Below are 9,075 nucleotides of genomic sequence, written 5' to 3' on the forward strand. Positions count from 1 at the left end.
ACCAAAAGGGTCGCATGCATCACTGATTATTTTTGTACCTACTTATGTGTTATGCTATGATTTAATATGACCATTTATTAAAACAGAAATGTGTATTTTAAGAATACGTTTTATAACGTGCTCCGAGCATTCAACACATCAAGTTGGCTTCAGCCCCGCGCTGCGGGAAACTGAACTGAGCAGCTGATGGCGCGTGTGCACGAGAGAGAGCCGCGCGTATCGCGGACAGGGACAGCAACACTGAACAGAGCTGTCGTTCAGGACGTTCACTTCATCCTGGACCTGAACGAACAAATTCAAATCGCAGTTTAAATAAACAGAAAAAAGAGCGAAAAGCAAAAGAGCTCAATTCAGCAGCGCGGTGTTGTTCAGGGAGCAAGCAGAGACGCGTCTCAAAGTCTTCTTGCTTTTGTACCGACAACAAATACATACAAAATATGTCGAAATACCCGTGTTGGAAAGTGTGTTCGAATAAGTATGTGGTTATGTCTTAAGTGGAAGTAAAGATTTGCAAAAAAAAAAATCGGATGTGTATCATCATAATGGATGCGTTTGTCTCTTAAAGGGACCGCGCCTAATTTACTAGCTCTGCTGTCAGAGTTATTAATGTATGAAAATGAAAGTAAATCACTCACTGCTCTTGACTGAATTACCTTGTAGTACAAGAATTTATCCAAAGTCAATCCAAAAATAAGATAGAATTGTTTTACTAGTGGGTGCAGGCCACTAGTTCATTTATGTAAGTGAGTATGGCAAAATAGTGATCTGTGAAATATTATACCCACTAATTCTTCATACAGTAGGCTACCAGTGAAATTGATTTAAAAAAATAATAATTAAGGACCTGCCCATGTTTTGCTTAAGTGTTTCTTTCTTTAATTGTTAATGCAACCTTTTCACACCACAGACTGAACCAAATTAAGCATTTCTTGCTTGGTAACTGTTCAACAAAGTATTGATAGTTGTGTAAATATTGTCATACTGACAGTCTGAAGTTTTGGTTGATTCCATTACATATCTTTTTATCAAAGTTATCCGAAATTATCAAGATGAATTTGTTCTGAGTTATTGTCATATATTATTACCAGTTTCTAAACTACAGCAAATAAACTGTGATTATGTGAGAAATGTTGAAGGTGTCTGAATACATTTTGGTTTGATTGTGTATTTTATCTTACAGTGAAGACTATGCAGTGCTATTTTACATTAACAAAAACAAACTTAAAAAAAGTAAACATTATGTAAATAGCACAAATAAATAAATAGAATGAACATACAGTACAAATTAAACAATTTTAAACAGTGTGTAACTGCATCATCTATACAAACCATTGTGCTTGGACCCCTTATGATCTCCTTGATTTAAAATGCATTGTTTCAGTAATCTTGTGTGTCGTTGCCCACAACGCAACGGTGGCAGGACTGTGAAATACATACACGAGAAAAATAGGCATGACTTATTTCACATCCAGCTAGACAACCCTGTCATAGCTGTTATCATAGCCCAGGCTTTTTATTAAAAAAAGAAAACAACAAGGGAGCATGGAAAAAGACTGTCGCAGGTGTATTTTTTATGGCATTATTATGTGTATTAATTTTGCAGCGGGGCAACTCAATGTTGGGCACACAAGTACTTTGGCTCTTTTGCTCCATGGCCAAGATGGCCAAGCCAACATCAAAGTTAGTTCACTAACTTTTAATTCTAGTTATTATTATTAAGTTGGCTTGAGAGAGCCAACTTACTGATATTGTATTTAAACTTCTTATTAAGTTGGCTTGAGAGAGCCAACTTACTGATATTCTATTTAAACTTATTATTAAGTTGGCTTGAGAAAGCCAACTTACTGATATTCTATTTAAACTTAATTAGTGGTGCTTGCCGGAGGCAAGGCATCACTATTACTATCTCACATACTTATTAGTGGTGCTTGCCGGAGGCAAGGCACTACTATTATTATCTCACATACTTATTATTCTTCTTCTTCTTCTAGATCCGTACAAATTTCGGCGCGTAACTAGTCCCGCAGTTTTTGTCACAGACCAACGAAACAGGCGTCAAATCGTGCGGCCTAATCGGGAATGGTGTGCTATGACTTTTATAAGCGATCGGGCGTACGATGTTCGTACACCGGGCGAAAAAACGGGCGAAAAATCCCATAGACAATGCATTGGGGCCAACTTTGACGGATCGTAGCTCCGAGAGAGAATTTCGCAGAAACACGTGAATCACCACATCTGGAGAGGCTATCAGCCTGTGCCAGAACATACCCCGCATTGGGGTATAAGTTGTACCCCTGGGGCGCGAGAGCCCCCCAAAAATGGCCCTAATACAAAGTATAGGGAGGACTTTTCCTGCTATGGGACATTACATAGGGATTTTGTATTGAACATAACTCTGCATCACAGTGTCATAGAGACAAGGGGGTGGGCTCATTTGAATCAGGCAACCAATCAGTCTCTCAGGATCACTGGGAATCTATCAAGCCACGCCCTAGCAACCATATAGAGCACCATAGCAACAAGCCCCATAGACTTCCATTGAAAAAGATAAAATGAATAACTTTGGATAGAAGTGTGATAGAAACATGAGGGTGGGCTCGTATGACTTGGGCAGCAAACGGCCAATCATGTATCTCCTTCAAGACAACCTAGCCACGCCCTAGCAACCATTAAGAGCTACCTAGCAACCCAAAGTATAGAGAGATATCTTAACATCTGAAAGACATAGAGGCATGGGGGTTGGTTTATATTAGCAAGCAACCATTGGAGTATCATCATTGGCAGCTGCCAGGCCACTCCCTAGCAACCAAACACAGTACCCTAGCAACCGTTTTGCAAGATCTATATCTCTGCATCAGAACATCGTAGAGGCATGGGGGTTGGTTTATATTGGCGAGCAGCCTTTGGAGTATCACCATTGGCAGCTGCCAAGCCACTCCATAGCAACCAAACGGAGTACCCTAGCAACCGTTTTGCACGACCTATATCTCTGCATCAGAACATCGCATAGACATGGCGGTTGGATTTTTTGACTCATGCTAGCACACTGGACTTTCAACATGCTAGTCATGCTAGCAGTGATTAGCTACATGCTAATAGTGATTAGCTAAGTGCTCAAATGGGCTAAGAACTCTATAATAACTACATAGTGACCATCTGTGACAACTACCCACCACCAAGTAACATCATAACAACCACCCTGGTTACCATAGCAACTGCCTAGCAACCACCCCGGGTACCCTAGCAACCGCATAGCAACACCCTAGCAACCGCCCCGATTACCCTAGCAACCACCCTGGGTACCCTAGCAACGGCCCTAGCAACCATCATAGGGACCCTAGCAACCGCCCTAGCAACCACCCCGGGTACCCTAGCAACCACATAGCAACACCCTAGCAACCGCCCCAATTACCCTAGCAACCACCCTGTGTACCTTAGCAACGGCCCTAGCAACCATCATGGGGACCCTAGCAACTGCCCTAGCAACCACCCCGGGTACCCTAGCAACCACATAGAAACACCCTAGCAACCACCCCGATTACCCTAGCAACCACCCTGAGTACCCTACCAACGGCCCTAGCAACCACCCCGGGTACCCTAGCAACCACATAGCAAGACCCTAGCAACCATTCAGATTACCCTAGCAACCACCCTGGGTACCTTAGCAACCATCATGGGGACCCTAGCAACCGCCCTAGCAACCACCCAGGGTACCTTAGCAACCACCGTAGCAACCTCACTGCAACAACCTAGCAACAGGGCGCCGAGTTTTGCCACTGCAAGCACCACTCACATTTTCTTCAGGAAATGTACCTTCTAGTTATTAGTGGTGCTTGCCGGAGGCAAGGCATCACTATTATTATCTCACATACTTATTATTCTTCTTCTTCTTCTTACTTCTTCCGTACAAAACTTCGGCGCGTAACTCGTCCCGCAGTTTTTGTCACAGACCAACGAAACAGGTGTCAAATCGTGCGCCCTATTGAGGAGAGGTGTGCTATGACTTTTATAAGCGATCGGGCGTACGATGTTCGTACAGCGGGCGAAAAATCGGCCGAAAAACGTCCCATAGGAAATGCATTAAAAAAAAATTTGACGGAGCATAGCTCTGAGAGAGAATTTCGCAGAAACACGTGAATCACCACATTTGGAGAGGCTATAAGGCTGTGCGAGAACATACCTCGCAGAGGGGTACAAGTTGTACCCCTGGGGCGCTAGAGACCCCCAAAGTTGCCCCATAGACATACAATGGTGCGGGATCGCCCATGAAACACTGTGTTTTTCCTACAATGGGAAATTACATAGGGATATTGTATTGAACATAACTCCGCATCACAGTGTCATAGAGACAAGGGGGTGGGCTCATTTGAATCAAGCAACCAATCAGACTCTCATGATCATTATGAAGCTATCAAGCCACGCCCTAGCAACCATATAGAGCACCATAGCAACAAGTTCCATAGAGTTCCATTGAAAAATATAAAATGAATAACTTTGGATAGAAGTGTCATAGAAACATGAGGGTTGGCTCGTTTGACTCGGGGCAGCAAATGGCCAATCACGAATCACCTTCAACACTTCATAGCCACGCCCTAGCAACCATTTGGACCTCCTAGCGACCAAAAGCATATAGAGATATCTTCAAATCTGAATATCATAAAGGCATGGGGGTTGGTTTTTATCATTCATACTAGCAAGCAGACTTCGGAATATCATCATTGGCAGTTGCCAGGCCACTCCCTAGCAACCAAACACAGTACCCTAGCAACCGTTTTGCAAGATCTATATCTCTGCATCAGAACATCGTAGATGCATGGGGGTTGGTTTATATTGGCGAGCAGCCTTTGGAGTATCACCATTGGCAGCTCCCAAGCCACTCCATAGCAACCAAATGAAGTACCCTAGCAACCGTTTTGCACGACCTATATCTCTGCATCAGAACATCGTACAGACATGGCGGTTGGATTTTTTGGCTCATGCTAGCACACTGGACTTCCAACATGCTAGTCATGCTAGCAGTGATTAGCTACATGCTAATAGTGATTAGCTAAGTGCTCAAATGGGCTAAGAACTCTATAATAACTACATAGTGACCATCTGTGACAACTACCAACCACCTAGTAACATCATAGCAACCACCCAGAAGACCATAGCAACTGCCTAGCAACCAGCCGAAACACCCTAGCAACCGCCTAGCAACACCTTAGCAACCACCCAAGTACCATAGAAACTGCCTAGCAACCACCCAGGTTACCATAGCAACCGCCCTAGCAACCACCCCGGTTACCCTAGCAACCACATAGCAACACCCTAGCAACCGCCCCAATTACCCTAGCAACCACCCTGGGTACCTTAGCAACGGCCCTAGCAACCATCATGGGGACCCTAGCAACCCCCCTAGCAACCACCCCGGGTACCCTAGCAACCACATAGCAACACCCTAGCAACCGCCCCGATTACCCTAGCAACCACCCTGGGTAACCTAGCAACGGCCCTAGCAACCATCATGGGGACCCTAGCAACCACCCCGGGTACCCTAGCAACCACATAGCAACACCCTAGCAACCGCCCCGATTACCCTAGCAACCACCCTGGGTACCCTAGCAACGGCCCTAGCAACCATCATAGGGACCCTAGCAACCACCCCGGGTACCCTAGCAACCACATAGCAACACCCTAGCAACCTACCCGATTACCCTAGCAACCACACTGTGTACCTTAGCAACGGCCCTAGCAACCATTACGGGGACCCTAGCAACCACCCTTAGTACCTTAGCAACCATCATGTGGACCCTAGCAACCACCCGGGTACCCTAGTAACCACCATAGCAACCTCATTGCAACACCCTAGCAACAGGGCGCAGAGTTTTGCCACTGCAAGCACCACTCACATTTTCTTCAGGAAATGTACCTTCTAGTTATTATTATTATTATACTAGATCCGTACAAATTTCGGCGCGTAACTAGTCCCGCAGTTTTCATCACAGAACAACGAAACAGGCGTCAAATCGTGCGGCCTAATCGGGAATGGTGTGCTATGACTTTTATAAGCGATCGGGCGTACGATGTTCGTACACCGGGCGAAAAAACGGGCGAAAAATCGCATAGACAATGCATTGCGGCCAACTTTGACGGATCGTAGCTCCGAGAGAGAATTTCGCAGAAACACGTGAATCTCCACATTTGGAGAGGCTATCAGGCTGTGCGAGAACATACCCCGCAGTGGGGTATAAGTTTTACCCCTGGGGCGTGAGAGCCCCCCAAAAATGGCCCTAATACAAAGTATAGGGAGGACTTTTCCTGCTATGGGACATTACATAGGGATTTTGTATTGAACATAACTCTGCATCACAATGTCATAGAGACAAGGGGGTGGGCTCATTTGAATAAGGCAACCAATCAGTCTCTCAGGATCACTGTGAATCTATCAAGCCACGCCCTAGCAACCATATAGAGCGCCATAGCAACAAGCCCCATAGACTTCCATTGAAAAAGATCAAATGAATAACTTTGGATAGAAGTGTCATAGAAACATGAGGGTGGGCTCGTTTGACTCGGGCAGCAAACGGCCAATCATGTATCTCCATCATGACAACCTAGCCACGCCCTAGCAACCATTAAGAGCTACCTAGCAACCCAAAGTATAGAGAGATATCTTAACATCTGAAAGACATAGAAGCATGGGGGTTGGTTTATATTAGCAAGCAACCATTGGAGTATCATCATTGGCAGCTGCCAGGCCACTCCCTAGCAACCAAACACAGTACCCTAGCAACCGTTTTGCAAGATCTATATCTCTGCATCAGAACATCGTAGAGGCATGGGGGTTGGTTTATATTGACGAGCAGCCTTTGGAGTATCACCATTGGCAGCTGCCAAGCCACTCCATAGCAACCAAATGGAGTACCCTAGCAACCGTTTTGTACGACCTATATCTCTGCATCAGAACATCGTACAGACATGGCGGTTGGATTTTTTGGCTCATGCTATTACACTGGACTTCCAACATGCTAGTCATGCTAGCAGTGATTAGCTACATGCTAATAGTGATTAGCTAAGTGCTCAAATGGGCTAAGAACTCTATAATAACTACATAGTGACCATCTGTGACAACTACCAACCACCTAGTAACATCATAGCAACCACCCAGGAGACCATAGCAACTGCCTAGCAACCAGCCAAAACACCCTAGCAACCGCCTAGCAACACCTTAGCAACCACCCCAAGTACCATAGCAACTGCCTAGCAACCACCCAGGTTACCATAGCAACCGCCCTAGCAACCACCCCGGGTACCCTAGCAACCACATAGCAACACCCTAGCAACCGCCCCAATTACCCTAGCAACCACCCTGGGTACCTTAGCAACGGCCCTAGTAACCACCATGGGGACCCTAGCAACCGCCCTAGCAACCACCCCGGGTACCCTAGCAACCGCATAGCAACACCCTAGCAACCGCCCCAATTACCCTAGCAACCACCCTGGGTACCTTAGCAACGGCCCTAGTAACCACCATGGGGACCCTAGCAACCGCCCTAGCAACCACCCCGGGTACCCTAGCAACCGCATAGCAACACCCTAGCAACCACCCTGATAACCCTAGCAACCACCCTGGGTACCTTAGCAACGGCCCTAGCAACCATCATAGGGACCCTAGCAACCGCCTTAGCAACCACCCCGGGTACCCTAGCAACCACATAGCAACACCCTAGCAACCACCCCGATTACCCTAGCAACCACGCTGGGTACCCTAGCAACGGCCCTAGCAACCATCATGGGGACCCTAGCAACCGCCCTAGCAACCACCCCCGGGTACCTAGCAACCACATAGCAACACCCTAGCAACCACCCTGATTACCCTAGCAACCACCCTGAGTACCCTAGCAACGGCCCTAGCAACCACCCTGGGTACCTTAGCAACCATCATGGGGACCCTAGCAACCGCCTTAGCAACCACCCAGGCTACCTTAGCAACCACCAAAGCAACCTCATTGCAACAACCTAGCAACAGGGCGCCGAGTTTTGCCACTGCAAGCACCACTCACATTTTCTTCAGGAAATGTACCTTCTAGTTAGTGGTGCTTGCCGGAGGCAAAGCATCACTATTATTATCTCACATACTTATTATTAGTGGTGCTTGCCGGAGGCAAGGCAACACTATTACTATCTCACATACTTATTAATTATTCTTTTTCTTCTTATAGATTCCCGTACAAATTTCGGCGCGTAACTAGTCCCGCAGTTTTCGTCACAGACCAACGAAACAGGCCGTCAAATCGTGCGGCCTAATCGGGAATGGTGTGCTATGACTTTTTATAAGCGATCGGGCGTACGATGTTCGTACACCGGGCGAAATATTCGGCCGGAAAAATCGCATAGACAACGCATTACGTCCAACTTTGACGGATCGTAGCTCCGAGAGAGAATTTCGCAGAAACATGTGAATCACCACATTTGGAGAGGCTATGAGGCTTTGGCAAGAACATACCTGCATTGGGGTAATAAGTTGTACCCCCTGGGGGGCTAGAGCCCCCAAATTGCCCCATAACTAAAGTCAATGGTGAGGGATCGCCCATGAAACAATGTGTTTTTTCTACTGTGGGAATTACATAGGGATTTTTACATGAACATAACTATGGATCACATAGTCATAGAGACAAGGGGTGGGCTCATTTGAATCAGGCAACCAATCATTCTCTTCAGGATCACTGTGAATCTATCAGCCACGCCCTAGCAACCATATAGAGCGCCATAGCAACAAGCCCATAGACTTCCATTGAAAAAAGATAAATGAATAACTTTGGATAGAAGTGTCATAGAAACATGAGGGTGGGCTCGTTTGACTCGGGCAGCAAACGGCCAATCATGTATCTCCTTCAAGACAACCTAGCCACGCCCTAGCAACCATTAAGAGCTACCTAGCAACCAAAATCCAAAGATTAGATATTTAACATCTGAAAGACATAGAAGCATGGGGGTTGGTTTATATTGCAAGCAGACTCTGAAGTATCATCATTGGCAGCTGAAAGGCCACTCCTTAGCAACCAACCAGAGTACCCTAGCAACCGTTTTGCA

Source organism: Carassius auratus, chromosome 28 (assembly GCF_003368295.1).
Source record: "Carassius auratus strain Wakin chromosome 28, ASM336829v1, whole genome shotgun sequence".
Classification (NCBI taxonomy): Eukaryota; Metazoa; Chordata; class Actinopteri; order Cypriniformes; family Cyprinidae; genus Carassius; species Carassius auratus.